At 35.9% G+C, this 18993-nt stretch overlaps 2 long non-coding RNA genes across 2 annotated transcripts in view; one reads left to right on the top strand and one right to left on the bottom strand.

Annotated features, from left to right (window-relative positions):
- Positions 1-18993, top strand: part of LOC111560505 — a 1125299-nt gene that overhangs the window by 770264 nt on the left and 336042 nt on the right. The window lies entirely within an intron of this gene.
- On the bottom strand, positions 7134-17446 carry LOC123385493. The gene is made up of 3 exons (XR_006598121.1): positions 17387-17446; positions 17155-17231; positions 7134-7376 (listed from the first exon to the last, which is right to left on the bottom strand). It is a non-coding gene; the product is annotated as an uncharacterized LOC123385493 (long non-coding RNA).

The following is an 18993-nucleotide window of genomic DNA, read 5'->3' as shown; positions in this document are numbered from 1 at the left end:
GGAATTTTGGTATCAAAGTTAAGAAAGATCTCCTTCTATCCATTTTCTTCTTGGATACTCACTTCAGAAGGGTATTGTCTTTGTAGAAATGTATTGCTAAAGAAGAAAGTCTTATGTTTTAATTAGTAGTAAATTTTGCACCACACAGAACAATTCTCCAAACAATGAAGTTGTGTGTTTATTTAGGTTTAGATTGTGGCATAGCTTATATCGTGAATTTTTCATCTTTTTAAAAAAAATAATGGTCTGAAATATTTCCAGAAATCAGAGGCAATTCCTGCTGTGGCAATATACTGATTTTTCTGATTCTTTGACTCTTGAAATGATATTCATATGTCAAAACCCAACCCAAATATCATTTTTTATCAAATTATATATTACCCTCCTAGGCAGAGTTAACCAATTCCCTCTCTATTTCCAAAACACCTGTATGATAACTTCTCTGATAACACATGTATAATAATTGTACCAATAGCTTGTATTCTTTGTGTCTGTCCTACAATAGAAAGTTAGCTCCTTGAAAGTAGGCACTATTTTATATTTCTTCATTTCCTTCATGTCTGGAGATATATAATAAATGAAGAATGAATGAAAAACTGAAATAATTACTATAACAAAATTTGGTGTTATATTAAGCCTATTTAAAAAATTAAACCCATTGAGGTGCCTGGGTGGCTTAGTTGGTTGAATGTCTGACTCTTGGTTTCGGCTAAGGTCATGATCTCACGGTTCGTAAGTTCAAGCCCCTCAATGAGCTCCACACCACAGAGCTTGCTTGGAATTCTCTCTTCCCCTTTCTCTCTGTTCCTCTCTCTCTTAAAAAAAAAAATTAAACCCATTCATTTGTTAAGCAAGTATTTGCTTTAAGATCCTACTAAAATCAGTCCTATTTTTAAGCCCTGAGGATATAGCAGAGAACAAAATCAATTAAAATCGCCACCCTAATTGAACTCATGAGCTAGAAAATTATGAAACTGTAGAGATTTGACCATTTTATCTACAAAAATGACAAATGTATATGGTTCAAATGAATATATTTTAGTGGGAAAATGATTTTAAGAAATTAGATTCAAAGGTTTTTGAAGCAGTGGTTGTATTTCCTTTACTTGTTTTGTTCCCCATGGTGGTTAACATCAGAAATGTCAACACTCATATACCAGCCAAGTCTGAGTGAGTAATCTTCTGTTACCTGGGTTCCTGAAATAGCCTCCCTCATGGACTCCCTGATTTGTCCTCTTAGCTCCTGTTCTTATCAAAGCAGTCCAAGCTCAAGTCTATTTAAAATGTCTATGAATCAGATCGTAATACTCTTTCACAAAACCCTATAGCGGTTTCCCATTTCACTAAGAGAAAGCACTTACTTTCTTGCCATGGCCTACAATATTCTAGTATTCCACTTTTCTTCCCCTTTGGCATCCTGGTTTCATATTGCAAACATACTTGCTCAAGCTGTTTCCCCCACACTGGCTTCTTCAATATACCAGTGATGCTTCTTCTTCAGGGCCATTGGACTACTTCTTTCTTCTGCCTGGAAAACTCTTCCCTCAGATACTTAATTGACTAACTCCTCACCTTTTTCAAATTCTAGCTCTAATTTCTCAATGACGTTATTGCACTTTCAAATGTTACCTATCATTCTGAAGCACCCATACCTTTTCCTATTTTTCTGTTTCCCATAGCCCAGGACATATTCTATCATACCATACAATTAACTTACTTATTATAAGTTAATAGACACATATTTATTTTTATTTATTTATATTTATATTTATACACACACACACACACACACACATATATATATATATATATATTTTTTAATATTGTTCACCATTATCCCTATGACCCTAGAACAGTGGCTGGCATACAGTAGGAGCCCAAAATGTATATGTAAGTGTTTTTAACGATTGGATAAATGTTGGCCATTTTGAATTAGACTGGATTGTCACATACTATTTGAAAAATAGAGTATGCTAATGCTCCTCCTACCTTAATATTCTGCATTGTAATCCAGAAGAAAATAATGGTAAGGAAACTACCATTTATTTATTACCCAATGTTTAGCAGGCAATATGCTAGAAGACTTATTCTATTTCATTGGACTCTAATAACTCTATAATAATAGCGATTTTACTGAGGAAGCTGAGAATGAGGGAATTAATATAATTTATGGCCCCACCTGGAAGTGTTAGAATGCCTTATGCCTCCTTGTTCTTCCTATTACATTGTATAGCTTAAAAATATTTTTTAAATAATTGGCATAATCTACAAAATACATGTCAATAAGTTGTGTAAATCCTCTGAAAATAAAAAAAAGAAGCAATTCCATCTCTATTGTATATTGGCTTAAAAGCAGGTGGGTGGGGTTAGAGGAAGGAATCTATTTGCCTATTGATTAGAAAGTCACTGCTGCTGTTTCTGTTAGGTTACTGTGAATACATTCTTCACCAAAGAGGAAAAAATAGTGCTAAAATTTTTCATAAAATAATCCTGCTGTGACAGCCAGTTCAATCAAACCAGCATTAGAGATGTATACCACAGGTTTTTGTTGTTGTTGTTGTTGTTGTTGTTGTTGTTGTTGTTTTATAGGTTGTTCTGATAGGGAGTTAAGTTTAGATGTTACCTTTTCAAATGAGTGAAGACTTTTATTTACAAGTGTATCTTTGCCAATATTTGCCAAATATTATGATCTTGGAAATACAGCTATCAAAAAGTCTTTGTTGCTTCATGTAAACTAGAAATAAAGTATGCTGATTTTTTTTTTTATGATCAAGTATGGAACTCTTTCTGACTACATAGAGACATCCAAATGTCATAGAAAGTCCCTACAATTGTATGGCAAACTCAAAATTGATTTTTATATAGATTTGGAAATATTATCTACTGCCTATTCAATCCTATGATTAGGAAAGTGCTAGAGTTAACGATCTTTTTTTTTTTTTTTTCCTTTAAAATAGGGAATTCCCCTTCAGAGTAAAATCAATTATCTTCTTGGTTGATCTAGAATATTTTTTCTCTTGCATAATGCAATGACATTCTCAATAATATGTTTAATGTAATATACCCATTTTGCCATAAATAATATGCTGTGACTGATTTCCTAACACAATAGTATTATGGTGTGGGATAGTGGACCAAAAATTGAGATAGTTATGACTGCTAAATAGAAAAGATTGATGAGTTTCATGGTGTGTCCAACTATGGTTTTTCCTTTTGTCCTATTAAAGTGTGCAATAGTTCATAGTGAAGACTGTGTATAAAGATTTGTTTTATATGGGAGAACAAAAACATAAATAACTCTTTTGCATTACGGTATGTAAACCATGTTATATAGGTAGAGGGTGATCTTTCACATTATATTTGGAGACTCACGAGATTTTAGTTTCTTCATATAAAAACCTTGTAAGTTATGTCTTCCAAATTATGAGTCTTTTTCACTAAATACACTTAAAATTTTTTTAATGTTTATTTATTTTTGAGAGAGAGAGAGTGAGAGAGAAACAGAGCGCTCAGGGAAGGGGCAGAGAGAGAGGAAGACACAGAATCCAAAGCAGGCTCCAGGCTCTGAGCTATCAGCACAGAGCCCAAAGTGGGGCTTGAACTCACAGAACACAAGATCATGACCTGGATGCTTAACCAACTGACCCACCCAGGCTTCCCTAACTGAATACACTTTTTAAATTTATTTGCAACTTATCTAGTTCTCCACATGGTTCCAATCCTTTGAAATTGGTTGAGTCTTTCTTAGGACCCAATATCGAATTTTATATTGGTAAATGTTCCATGCATACTTGAAAAAAAAGTATTATGTTGTTGTTGGGAATGTTCTGTCTATTCCAATTAGGTCAGGTTTCCTTATTGGGTTGTTCAGTTCTTCATCTTTACTCATTTCTTTTTTTCTGGGTGTTCTACCAGAAATTGAGAGAGATATGCTAATGTTTCCAACTATGACTGATGATAACCCATTGCAGCAGGGGCAATGGGAGTTTTAAAAATAAAATCTAACCCTGGGAGAGGGGGAGTAATACATGCCAGGCCCAGAACTGCAGGTGAGGAGGGAGAGGAACACTGATGAAGGCAATACCTGTGAGACCCACTGACACAGAAAATGCACACCTGCTTTGGCCACTCCATCCCTTCACTGGGATAACAAGTCTTGGGGAAAAGTCACAATGGAACATAGCTGTGGGATTTGCAAGACACAGACTCTGAGGTACAGTGCAAAGGGAAAAGCTAAGGCTGAGTGGAGCTAAAATTTAGAATAACTGCCAAACACCTAAAAATAAGATATTGCTAGCACAATGTTAGTTATTAATTTATTATCATTATTCTAGAATTCCCATTTGTTCCTGTGCTCTAAAAAATTATCATTCTTCTAACTATTTCCTTGAACACAACACAATTAATGTTAAATTCGTGTGTTAACTCTTTGGTCTGTTCCTCTTGATTTTTTTTTTTATTGTGTCATCATGTCTTATTGTAGAACTCCTTCTTTTTTGATGGGTCCCAAACAGTATATATTTATAAGTTAGAAGGGACCTGAGGCTTAGGATGATGATATCTTATTGAAAAACGTATTAAATTGGTTCTCTCTAGGGGACAGAGAAACTAATAGATCCAGAACAGTTTAATCTTACTGGGGAGTTTGGGTTGCCTGGGTGGCTCAGTTGTTTAAGCATCTGACTTTGGCTCAGTTCATGGTCTCATGGTGCATGAGTTTGAGCCCTGTATGGGGCTCTCTGCTGTGGGTAGCTCAGTGATTAAGCATTGGACTTTGGCTCAGGTCATGATCTCATGATGCATGACTTCAAGCCCTGCACTGGGCTCTCTGCTGTCAGCATGGATCCTCCTTCCTTGGATCCTGTCTCCCTCTCTCTCTGCCCCTCCCATGCTTGTTCTCTCTCTCTCTCTCTCTCTCTCTCTCTCTCAAAAATAAACACTAAAAAAAATCATACTGGAGATTTAAATCTTGTACCACTAGACTTCCCACCCTGTGTGTTCAGGTTCATTTCCAATTCTTTTTTTTTTTTTTTCTGAGAATATAACCTTTATGGTTCTTTCTTAAAGCATAGTTATTTATGAGTTTCCCCCTTCTTATCAGTTCCTGAATACATTTTTTTTTCTTTTAAAGAACTGGCAGAAGCCTTTGAGCCATGCGTACCTGCCTGATTTTTCTTCCTTCCCTGAGTATTAGCCCCTTAGTTCTGCATTGCCTTGTAATTATTTCTATTCACTTGCAGTTTGAAGGTCAGTCCTAATTTCTATCATTGCTGGTCTAAATGTAGTTTTATTTACATTTCCAATATTATGAGTAAGGTTAAGCATTTTTCCATAGGTTAACATTCCACGTGCATTTATTTTCTCATGGATTGTCTGTTTATATTCTTTTTTTTCTCCCAAGATTTTATTTAAATTCAAGTTAGTTAATATATAGTGTAATATTGGTTTCAGGAGTAGAATTTAGTGATTTATCACTTACATATAACACCCAGTGCTCATCCCAACAAGTGAACTCCTTAATCCCCGTCACCCATCTGGCCCATGCCCCCACCGACCTCCCCTCCTGCAACCAGTTTGTTGCCTCCCTCATTTTTTATTTTATTTTATTTTTCTTTCCCTTCCCTTATGTACTCTGACTGATGATTATATTGAGGGTGTGTATTTTGGCAAAATTACCACTGAAATGTCCCCTTCTCTGTGTATTATATCTTAAAGGAAGTGATTTTGATTGTCTTCTTACTGATGATATTAATTTTGATCAGTTTAAGACAGTATCTGCCAAGTTTCTCCACAATGAAGTTACTATTTTTCGCTTTGGAATTAGTAATTGGGGGAGATACTTTGAAGTCATGCAAATATGTTCCCTTTCCTCAAACATCTGCTTATTAATATTAATACCTTTCTTTTAGGTGCTATAACAAAAATACCACAGAATGGTGGCTTACAAACAACTGAACTTTATTTTTTCATGGTTCTGGAGGCTGGAAGTTCAAGATCAAAGTGCCAGCATGGTTATATTCTGGTGAAGGCTCTTTTCTGGGTTGCAGTATGCCCACTTTTCACTGCATCCTCACATTTTGAAAGGACCAGGGTGCTCTGTTGGGTCTCCTGTATAAGAGTACTAATTCCATCCATGAGGCCTCCACTTTAATGTCTAAGCACCTCCCAAAGACATAACCTCCTAATACCATCCCATTGAGTGTTAACATTTCTACATATGAATTTTAGGGGGGACACACACATTCAAACTATTGTAGCAACCATCCTTGGATGTAGCTTACAACAAATAATACTATGGGGCTTGCTTAATGGAAACTTTCTATTTTTCTCTCTCTCAACATTTTAAAAATGAAATCTTTCTGTCCCTTCTACCCCAACTATTTATTCAGGTGATCTTTTATTTATTTTAGTATAGAGTCATTTTATTTATGTTATTCTATGAGTTATAGTCCAAACTATAATTATTTATGTTATTGCTCAAATTCTCTTATTCCTTACTTTTCTTCTTTCTTTCCCCTATTATTATACTTTTATTTTATATAAACATATACACAGAAATTTTATTTTATAATTTCTTTGTTGAAATTTTAAAGCTGAAGTTCGATTCCACAACCCTGGGATTATGACCTGAACTGAAATCAAGAGTTGGACGCTCAACCGACTGCCCAGTGCTCTGGTTTTTGTTTTTTAATTCTCTTTTTACCTTCTCTGCTTTTCCCACCATCTCTTTTATGAAATGGGCTACATTGGCTTTATAGCATTCTTTGAAAATTTGTATTTCAATTTGTTTCTTTAAATTATTTTGAGATACAGGGTTACAGTTTTTATCTCCATGGTGGCCACATTTTTCTGGTCTTCTTTGTTGGCTAATTTTGTGGCTAATTTTGGTTTTGGCCATCTTTCCATAGGTTAGTTCATATTCTTTTCTTGTTACTTATGGTAGTTAGATGGATGCCTTGGACCTCTAGGTTCCTATGTAGGGGGCAGAACTTCCAGGATTCAGAGCTCAGTGGTTCCGTCACTGACTGTTAATGTGAACTCTCACAATACAGTCGCTGCTATGATCTATTGTGGCATCAAATGTAAGGTTGTTTCAGAAACTTCTGCCAAATTTATGTTCCTTATACGTTTTTGTTTAGGATGGGCCACAAGGGAGATTCTTGTGAGATTTGGATGGTATTGGTAAGAAAGATGACTTTTTGCAGCTGACACAATTACAGCCACCAATCTGCTGACTCACCTTGTTGGCATGGAGCAACGTTTGGGCCTGTAGTCATTCCGCCTTTTCCTGAATACCTCTTCCATGTCTCTGACTCCTGAGACAAGTATGTGTGTTTAGCTCCATGATCAAAAGACACCAGGATTTGCAGAATATTCTGTCACCGAGGACAAAGACAATTAGAATGGACATGGGTTTAGTTCACTGTCATGAGGTTCTAGCTTGTATTCTTGGGATTCTTTCCTGCTCATGATCTTCTCTTCCTGTCCTATGACCTATCAGTTTCAAGCCACAGCCTTCAACACTGAAACATTACCTTAAAGGGACCACTTAGCCATCCAGAGTTATGCAATTGCATAAGCCAATTTCCTGCATAAATTCCATATCAAAATAACCCAACTTGAATGGGTTTCCACTGACCAAATCCGAGAAATTTTGTGCCTTAAAATAATTAAGAGAGTTAAATAATACTCATGGAATAAAATGCTGTACATTTACTATTGACACTTGTAATTAATTTTAGGGACAAAAATAAATAAATGAATGAATAATATTCTCCCTTCAAATTACTTATTAATTCCAAGGGGCATTAGGAATTATGCATTAGACAAAGCTGGAAGACACTGAATTTACATAAGCAATGAAAGATTCCTATTTGATTCAGTGAATATCCTGTTACTCTCTTCCTTATTTTGCTGGTCAAATTTTCACAGATTTGGCCAATGTGAGCCCCTTGAAGCTGGATCCTGTGTACTTTAGTTATGTTTCTCTCATACTTTTTGCAATTTCTTAGCCATTTTCCAAGGATACCTTATTCCTTCAGGTGGAGAATATCTCAGATTAACTGTGTTCATTGCCACTTGGTTGCATATATTTCTAGGGCTTTTCAAAGAACATGCAAAAGAAGTATAGATACATAAATATAAATATGTACATACATGAATACATATATATTCCCATATTTACACAAATATCTATATTCTCATTCAACACCACTTCATAATCTTCTAGATTGTTGCATTTTATACTTAGGCTAAATAATAGTAAGATACTACACAAAGATCAAGATGGAAATCTGAGTTGATTAATTGCTACAAATGTATAATCTTAAATTAGCATGATTTTTTGCTTTCATATTTTAAGATGGTAAGAATTTATAAGAGTACAGCTTATTCAAGGAGTGCCTGGGTGACTCAGTCAGTTAAGCAGCTGGTTCATGATTTTGGCTCAGGTCAGGATCTCATGGTTCATGAGACCAAGCCCTGCATCAGGCTCTGCACTGACAGCATGGAGCTTCCTTCTCCATGCTGGGATATTCTCTCTCTCTCTCTCTCTCTCTCTCTCTCTCTCTCTCTCTCTTCCTCCCTCCCTCCCTCCCTCCCTCCCTCCCTCCCTCCATGATTCTGTTCCTCTGTCTATCCAAATAAATTAAACCACCACAACAAAAAGGGTACAGTTTATTCAACCATTATTTTCTATAAAAAAAATCAGTATCTTTCTTGCTCAAAAGAAGTTCTTTATATTTTACACATATGATAGAAGTCATAGCCTGCTTAATTCTATTTAATAAGTATGATTCTAAAGATGAACAAGCCCCAGTAGACCTTGGATTAGATCATAGTTGGTTGATCGTATTTCACACTTCTGAGTAGATCATAAATATACATTAAACGATGAGTAGCCTTCCAAAAATAAATAATGATTTACTGTTTATCATTTCCCCATGGCAATTTCCTTTAAATGTGTGTATTGTACAGATAGGCTATTGCTGTATAAAACTCAGTGACTTAATTCTAAATGACTAATTAAGGCTCACGTGACCGTGGGTCTGTTGCTGATAGACTGATGTATTTGGCTGGGCAGCTCTGATAATTTTAGGTAGGCTTTGTCACACATCTGTGGGTTGGTTGGAGATCAGTGATGTAGGCTGGGCTAGGCTAGGTTCCCTATGTCTCTCGTCACAGGGCAATGACATAGTTAAGGGGGAAGCAAAAACCTTTCAAGACTCTTTTTTTTTAATGTATATTTGTTTTTGAGAGAGAGAGAGCAGGAGAGAGAGAGAGAGAGAGAGAGAGAGAGAGAGAGACATGGAATCCAAAGCAGGCTCCAGGCTCTGAGCTGTCAGCACAGAGCCCGATGCAGGGCTGTAACCCACGAACTGGGGGATCATGACTTGAGGCAAAGTTGGACACTTAAGTGACTGAGCCACCCAGGTGCCCCAAAGCACATCAAGACTCTTAAGGCCTAGACTCTGTATGGGAACACAATCACCTCTACCTGATTTTATTATCCAGATTAAGTTCATATGGCTGTATCCAAATGAAGGGGCAGAGAAATATACTCTCTTTAGTGAAAGGAACTGCAAAATTATATTGCAAAGACTGTGAGTACAAGAAGGAAAGAAGAATGAGGTCAATAATTTCACTTAAGACCTTGCTGACTTTTGGTAGATCAGCACATTATTCCCTGATGGGTTGACTAGAAATGTAGAATTCCAGTTGGTTCATATGTATATTAAAGGTAGAGAAGAGCTGATCTAAGAATATAACTACCATGTCACTTGACTCACTCTCTCTTTCACTTAGACTTGTTTCTTTAATTCTGCAAGTATGCACTGGGCCCAGGTCCTTTCTTGTCATTGTTTGCACATCTAGAACATTTAAGCCTCTGCTCAACTGTCACCTTATTTAAAAAATATCCTGACTATCTAACATAAAATATCAGGGCATCTCCATGCCATCACCTTCCTTCCTCCCATCATCATTTTTTTCCACCACAGCACTTGTTAATACCTGAGTTTTACATGCATTTTTGCTTAATTTTAATCTATATTCATTAGAATAAAAGCACTAAGAAAGCAGGGGCTTTTGTGTTTTTTTCACTATTGAATCCCTGGTATCTAGAATAATCTTGGCATTTAAAATGTGCTCAATAAATGTAAGTTAATAAGAAATAATTTTAAAAAATATTTATGTAGAGGTAATTTTTAACTGAAAAATATTTATTCTAAAGCTATAACTAGTTATCAAACTTAACTGTATATCAGGATTTTGTTTGGCTACAAGTTATAGAGATACACTCGCCTTCTCAGAAATGGCTTAAACAATGTTTAGTTTTATATTTCTTTATCATAAAAGAAGTTCATATTTTATTAGTTCAGGGCTACTGTGGTGGCTCCATAACATCACCATTGCCTCAGGGTCCTAATTTTAATCTCTTACCATTTTTTAATCCTGATTCATATTCTCAGTTTTGCATCCTGTTTTGAAATGGCCCAATCAGTCCTAACCATAATGAATGATTTCTAGGTAGGAAGAAGGAAGAGGAGAAAGTGATACAAAATTATTTGTGAACGGGGTCAAATAATTTTTAAGGTATTGCCTAAAACCCCTTCCTATAACTCCCATTAGTGTTAATGACCAGGGCTAGGATTTATCATCAAATGGCCATTTCTGACTTCTCTGGGAAATACAGTGTTTTCTTTGGACATTTTTCTACCTCTAACAAGTTGTGGTTATATTTATGCTGAAGAAGCTCTACTATTGTATTTTACATAAAAATGAATGCATTTACCTTTTTTAAAGTTACATTTGCTTTTAAAAAAATTGTGCATTTACTTTGAGAGAGAGAGAGAGAGAGAGAGAGAGAAAGGGAGAGTGGGAGAGGGGCAGAGAGAGAGGGAGAGATAATCCCAAGCAGTCTCCACACTGTCAGCACAGAGCCTGACCTTGGGCTTGAACCCATGAACTACAATATCATGACCTGAGCCAAAGTCAAGAGTTGGATGTTCAACTGACTGAGCCACCCAGGAGCCCCCAGGTTTTTTTTTTTTTTTTAATTTTTTTTTTTCAACGTTTATTTATTTTTGGGACAGAGAGAGACAGAGCATGAACGGGGGAGGGGCAGAGAGAGAGGGAGACACAGAATCGGAAACAGGCTCCAGGCTCCGAGCCATCAGCCCAGAGCCTGACGCGGGGCTCGAACTCACGGACCGCGAGATTGTGACCTGGCTGAAGTCGGACGCTTAACCGACTGCGCCACCCAGGCGCCCCACCCCAGGTTTTTTTTAATGACAAATAAGAGTAAAAACTTGACTCTCAGTAACAGTGTTTGTGGTCCGAAGAAATAGATGAATACATATATATTGTTCTTCAAAACTTCATGTTATAGAATTAGTTTTATAAATTATATAGTTTTTAATTTCTTTCAATTGAATAAAATTTTTGGCATATCTAGAAAAAAAATTTAAACTGTAAAAGCTTTGACAATATTGATACTTGGTAATTGAATTACTAGCAAGTTTTTTCTCATTGCCACATAGTACTACGTGGCAATGAGAAAGAATGAAATATGGCCCTTTGTAGCAACATGGATGGAACTGGAGAGTGTTATGCTAAGTGAAATAAGCCATATAGAGAAAGACAGATACCATATGTTTTCACTCTTAGGTGGATCCTGAGAAACTTAACAGAAACCCATAGGGGAGGGGAGGAGATTAGAGTGGGAGAGAGCCAAAGCATAAGAGACTCTTAAAAACTGAGAACAAACTGAGGGTTGATGGGGGGTGGGAGTGAGGGGAGGGTGGGTGATGGGTATTGAGGAGGGCACCTTTTGGGATGAGCACTGGGTGTTGTATGGAAACCAATTTGACAATAAACTTCATATATTGAAAAAATAAAAAAAATACTAGCAAGTTATATCTAGTAAATTTAAAGATCTGTTTTCTGAAATCCTTATTCAGCAGAAATACATACCTTCATACTTTCATGCCTCTTTAATAAAAAAAATGGCTCTTTTGGCCGAACAGGGTCCTGAATCAAGATGTTACTCTAGCATTGGAGTTACATAACAAAACAATGTTGCCTATGTTGTTAATCCATATTGGATTCCCTCATTCTTCTCGAATACTCCATGGTGCTCATTTAGAACTATGAAATTAAGGAAACTTGCTCTCTGCAAGTTTTCCAAATTTTCATCTTAGCAGAAAGCCTCATCTACCTAGAGTCAGAAGGCTTTAAATCATGTAACTAATGTTGTGATAGTAGTTGCTTCCATGGGGATGTATTAAGTAGCAAAATTAATGCATCATTGCTAGACACGTATTTTTCTCTACCTCAATTTCCACAAGGGGCTATCTTGTCATGTTTGTACTCACTACTTGCACCAGATCACTGTTAACTACAAGAACAGAGATATCAACTCTTTTTTCCTGAAATGTTTTATTTCATCCTGCTTTTCCTCCCATAGATAAGAGTATGAATTAAACTAGACTCAAATACAATAAAAATCAGAGAATATTTTTTTCTTTTCAGTAAAGACTTTTCTTGGCTGAACTTTTTCAATGAAGTTCACTGAGGTTTTCTTTTTGTACATTAGCAGCTGGATAGAGTTTGATAATGGTGATCCAAGCATAGCTAAGAATATAATTTTGAGTCCAGATCTTGGGTTAGACATTCGTGACAGACCCAAACAAAGTGAAGACACGTATCAGTTCAGCTTCCTTTACCTCTTGCCTTCTTTGCACATTGCTCTTCAGTCACAGCAAGTCACAGAAGTCACAGTCACTTTTACTTTCATTCTTTCAGGTCTCAAACAAACGTCTCTTAGTTCCTGTAACACTACAGCTAAGTGCACACTTAGGCTTGCCCCATCTGATCTTTGGACCCACCGTCCTGTCTTTTTATTTTTTTTGCCCAATATATATTTGATTCTTTCAGGAGCTATGCCTCATAACTTCCGTAAATTAGAAGGGGTACAGCCTTGAAAGCAAGCTGCTCTTCTCCTCTGTACTATGACATCATTAGTAATTCCAGGTGGAATTGAAAAGATTTGAAGGGATAATTAGAGTTTCCAAAAAGCCTCAAATCACACTGCATCCCTTTGTAGTGAGTGGCAGGGAGTGAGATTATGATTTTATTCTAAACTAGTATTTCACAAACTACTTGTAGCCAAAGACTACTAAAAAGTTCCAGGTGGCACCTGGGTGGCTCAGTTGGTTAAATGTCTGAATCTTGGTTTCAGCTCAGGTCATGATCTCTCCGTTTTATGAATTCAAGCTTTGGGTCAGGCTCTGCAATGGCAGCAGGGAGCCTCCTTCGGATTTCTCTCTCCCTCTCTCTGTGCCCTTCCCCACTCGTGCTATCTCTGTCTCTCTCAAAATAAATGAACTTAAAAAATTCCAATCATTGAAGATCAATACATTTATAAGATAAAATTTTTGTAATAATGTCAAATTGTTCTAAAAGTTGTAAATACTTATTCTCACTTTCTGTGAGTATGTGTCCTGGCCTAACATCATCCCTCCACAGACATTTTGACCAGGCTGTAACTTTAAAACTCTCCTCTTATATTTATTTGTTCTTCACATTTTTAAAAGATTACAGCATTTATTTTAAATCATGTCTTTTATGAATTAAGTTATGACTATTTCCTTTAAATGTTTGGCTTTATATTACACTTATCTAATATTAATATTCCCACCTGTCCTTTTATATTCATGTATAATAACTGGATTTTCTGCCCTTTTTGTTTTTAACCTTGCTAGGTCAGTACATTTGTGGTTTCCCTCCTATTTAAAACTGAATTGTATCCCATATAGCTTAAATGTAAACTAAGCGAGCTTAGTTTTATTCCTAAATATTGTACCTCTGCTTGCTTTAAAACATTTTTAAAACATTTTAAAGCTAAAGCTACAGCATTCTGAACTGCCTTTAGTCCCTCCAAAGCCATGATCTCCTTTACAGTCCTTGATTTCCATTCTTTGGTAATGCAATTCCTACTCCTTTGATCACACATATATTGAAAATATATATATGTATATATGTGTATATATTTCTAGACCTAAATAACAGTTCAAGAGGTCTTTTTTAACCCCTAGCAAATATTAGAAGTTCTGACATGTGTTTATGTAGCACCCTAACTTGATGCTTCCTAATACCTATCATCCTTTAGTGAAAAATATGTGTAATAGAAACTTTCTAGTGGTTTTAAGCATGTGACTCATACGAAAAAGAACTCCATACTCTCTAAGTTCAGAAGAGTCTTCACTGTTTGGGGTCAGTCATTACCCACAAACTTTAGAGTGAGATACAAGTTCAGAGAACTCATCCTAACACCCATCCTTACAGCTTACCCTCCAGTCAATATAAAGGAATAATTAGGGAGAGAGCTGAGGAAGGTACTTTAGAAATGCGGAGTTTGTGGAGAGAGTCTGCCGGACATGGAAAGGAGAGAGGGGCACCTCCTAGTTGTAAAGTTGAAGGCAAGGTCCTCAAGACTGGCTCTAAGTTAATGAGTATTCAAGCCACTATTAACATATATGTAGAAATTCATTATTCTATTGTCTTTATCTTTTATGATTGAAAATTTCATTAATAAAACTTTTAAAACAAAGTTAAAAATGTAAGAGTGGGAACCAAAGGAAATAACTTATAAATACTGATAGTGCAAGAATGGAAGTCTAGGATTCTCTGGTTAGATATCTGTTTAGACAGCACATTTAGTAACATTGCCCTATGCTTCCAGAATAAAATAACAAAACAACTGGGGAGGGAAAGCATGGAGAGAGGCTGGTAGAGCGGGAGCACAGACTTCTGACCACCACCAGTACTTGCCCCCTGGTTGGCATTTTAAATGGAGCCCTATGTATCAACAAGCCTCACATTTGACTGTATAAAGAGAAGAAATAGGGGAATTTTAAATTATTTGGAAAAAAGCATTGCCTCATCATGGCAGGAAAGCATGTATAACAGAAAAATAATATATTAAACCCTTTGGAGCTATACCAAAACATGCAGCTAAAGTTCATTAGGCAAACATACATGCCAAAGAAGTCATCTCATAAGGGTGACCTCATCTGTGGGAGCATGAGGGAGCAATGCGTGTACACTTCTAGGCCTCATACACCATTCTGGAACAAAACTTACACTCGGTCAAATAAAGAGACGGAGTCCTCTTTCTCAAACTCCTCAAGAAGGGAAGGTATTTGAAGAATAGCCTCTTCAAGCTTCTAGCAATACAGAAGGTTCAACTTTAAGAGGGTGATGGTGGTAGAAGAAAAGAAACTTGAACAGTAAATGAGTTTGTATTGAATAATGAACACAATTGAGTCTCAAAACAAAAATTAGACGGTTCTAATGATTGAAAATGGTGAAAATCTATAGAAGAGAATTGGGCTTTCATTAATATTTTCCATCACCCAGTGGTGACATAGGTTTGACATGCCAAAGTGGATGGAGAATTTGGAGAAATAGAACTCTTCTTTATTTATCTTTTGGGAGTAAATCTCCTAAAGAAAATACTAAATACACAAATATTTTTCCTAAAGGCAAAGGCTATGTCTTTCCTGCCCTCCAATATTTGCCTATAATGTAGCATGATAGGTGATTAACAAACATTTGTATAATAAATGAATAAGAAATAAATCAATAAATTATCTCAATGTTCAAGAGTGAATTATCCAGCAAACAGATGATTGCAATACAATATGACTAGTTTTATGAAAGGAATAGATAAAACAATCCAAAAAATTTTTGAAGGGTCAGAGAAATTTTACCTGAAGAAGTGACTTTTAAGCTGAGGGTTGAAGGATGATTACAGCTTACTAGAGAATTGGGGAGATGTTTACAGAGGCAAGTGCAAAGTCAGCAAGGTTGAAAATGACAATGGCACTCTTGATTACTAAAATTAATTCATGGTTCTGTCACAGAAAGGGAATGCTGAAGAAATGGATGGGGCTGAAAAAGTAAACAGTGAAAAAATATTAATAGACTTTATACACTTGGACTTTATCTTGAGACTAGTGAGAACCCATGGGTAATTCTGTAGTTTAGTTTATCTATTGTTGTGAAAGAGTGTATATATCAGTTATAATAATAATTTAATAATTATTATTATTAAATTATTATTATTTGAGAGAGAGAGAAAGCATGTGAGTAGGGGAAAGAGTTAGAGGGGGAGACAGAGAGAAAGACAGACAGACAGAGAATCTTAAGCAGGGTTCACACTCAGTATGGAGCCTGATGTGGGACTTGATTCTATCTACGACCTTGGGATCATGGCCTGAGCTGAAATAAGAGTTGGACACTCAACAGACTGAGCCACCCAGGTGGCTTGAAATTACCAGTTTCAGAGAAAATTTGGCTCAAATATTTAAAAGCAAAAAAGATACATCAATGTATAACATGCATAAAATCTAAGTATGTATAATACTAGTCATGATTGGGTTCAAGTCTAAAATATTTTTGTCAATAGACTGATCTCACAGGTATTGATTTCTTTCTTGGGCTCTATATGGTAAATGTAAAGTGATAGTAATTTCAAATCTCACATTCTTTCACACTGTAGTTCTGATTTAGTTTGATGTGGACAAATGCTTGTTCATGAACCAATGTCAGTGAGTTAACAATTGAGATTATTTGTTAGACTAACTCAAAATATGCCATAGGTTACCCCTGGACATTCCCCAGAAATTTTCACTGGGTTTTTAAGGTAAAATTTTTTTATAATAATAGTAAAATGTTATTTGTCTTTTCACTCTGATTCTTTTGCAAAGATCCAATAGAGTTAGGCTAGATAATATGTTATATCATACTATGTTGAATCTAGTAATATTCCATGAAGTCAAACATAAAAGTGATTTTTAAAAATACAGCACAATGTTATTTATTTTTTCTTTAGAAAACAACACTTTTTTTAATGTAATAAAATATTCAAAAGGTTTATAACTGCTATTACAATTAATATTTTAAAGTCTCTATTTTATTTTCTTATATCATAACAGAAATGATCCACATACACAAAAGCTCTTGGGGTCATCAGTAACACTCAAAGAGTATGATGGGTTTCTAATACCCTAAAATTTGAAAACCAATGATATAGTAACAGTTCCCAAAATTTTGGTGACTTAGAACAATGAAAATTTATTTCTCACTTACATTTTGCTGATTATTGCAGTCAGTAAGAAGTCCAAGCTATGGAACAACCACCATCTCAGTTGTTGTTCTCTGATAGGCTGGGGGAAAGAGGAGGAAGACAGAGATATGTGAAGTCTCAACAGGTAGTAAAATGCTTGACCTAAAATGAAAATACACCAGTGCTCTCAAGTTGAATGACTAACTTTAGCTGTAACATATAACCATAAGAAGGGAGAGAAAATGCAAAACTTACCTCACCTACGGTGAGATGTATTTCGCAAAGAATGTTAATGAGTACCACAAGATGACCTGAAAGTGAAAATCAAAGTTAAGTTTTTATATTTATAAAAAATATGATATAGAAACTAGGACAAAAATAATTTATTTTAAAGTTAAAATATAGGGGATACCTCAGCAAAAATGGTGGAATAGGGTCCAAAGGCATTCTTCCAGAAGAGCAGTGAAAAAAAAAAGGCAAAAACTTTCGGAAAACAAAAAAAAAAATATGAATGGAAACTATCTGAGAAATTCTAGGCATTGGACTGAGTAGAAAAATGTTTTAAGCCAACTATTTTATGTATGCTCAAAGACCTAAAGGAAATCATCATGTTCAAAGAACTAAAGGAAACAGTGAGAACCATGTCACACTAAGTAGAGAGCACTAATAAACAAAATTATACAGTATAAAAAGCTGAGGGGGTGTGTGGGTGGCTCAGCTGGTTAAGTGTCTGACTCTTGATTTTGGCTCAAGTCACGATCTCACAGTCATGAGATTGAGCCCTGTGTCTGGCTCCACACTGGGCATGGAACCTGCTTAAGATTCTCCTCTCTCTCTCTCTCTCTCTCTCTCTCTCTCTTTCTCTCTCAAAAACATAATAAATAAAAAGCAGAAAGAAAAAAGAATTATGAAAAGTAAACAAAGCCTACAAAATCTGTGAGACACCTTCAAGTATACCCAGATATGGATAAGAGAACCCAGAGGAGAGGAAGGAAGTAAAGAGGTATAAGGAATATTTGAAGAAATTATGATAAAAACTTTACATATTTGATGAATTAAATGAATCTACATATTTGAGAATTTCAACAAGTTCCAGGTCAGATAAACCCAAAGACATCACATTGAAACACATTATAATAAAACTTTTGAAAGCCAGAGACAGAGAAAATCCTCAAAGCAGCAAGAGAGAAGTGACTCATCGCATACAAGAGATCCTCAAAAAGATTAACAGTTGATTTTTTCATTAGAAACCATGGAAGCCAGTTTAGGAATTTAGTACTTCAGTTTACTAGAAATAATATACTATAAACTGTTGCACCACAAATTCAAGTTATTGGTGCATTGTTTACAACTGAAGACTTTAGAGGCACCTGCAAGGCTCAGTTGGTTAAGCATGACTCCTGATTCCAGCTCTGATTATGATCTCACTGTTCATGGGACTGAGGCCTACATTGGGCTCTGTGTTGTGTGGAGCCTCCTTGGGATTCTCTCTCTTCCTCTCTCTCCCTCTCTGCCCCTCTCTCACTCACACATATGCATGTGTGCCCCCACTGTCTCTTTCTCTCTCTCAAAAAAAATTAAAAAATATAAAAATGCAGACTTTAATGTAAAAGAGCAAGAATATATAAGATTTATGCACCAAATACCTAAATAAAAAATATCTCTTTTATTCATTAATTAGAAGGCAATTAGAACAGCAATAATCCCATGAATTTTTTAATGTTTATTTATTTTTGACACACACAGAGAGAGAGAGAGAGAGAGAGAGAGAGAGAGAGCATGAGTGGGGGAGAGGCAGAGAGAGAGAGACACACAGAATCCAGGGCAGGCTCCAGGCTCTGAGCTGTCAGCACAGAGCCCTA

This window comes from Felis catus, chromosome B2 (genome assembly GCF_018350175.1).
Source record: "Felis catus isolate Fca126 chromosome B2, F.catus_Fca126_mat1.0, whole genome shotgun sequence".
Taxonomy (NCBI): domain Eukaryota; kingdom Metazoa; phylum Chordata; class Mammalia; order Carnivora; family Felidae; genus Felis; species Felis catus.
The sequence above is the reverse complement of the archived record's forward strand: the minus strand, read 5'-3'. Positions and strand labels throughout refer to the sequence as shown.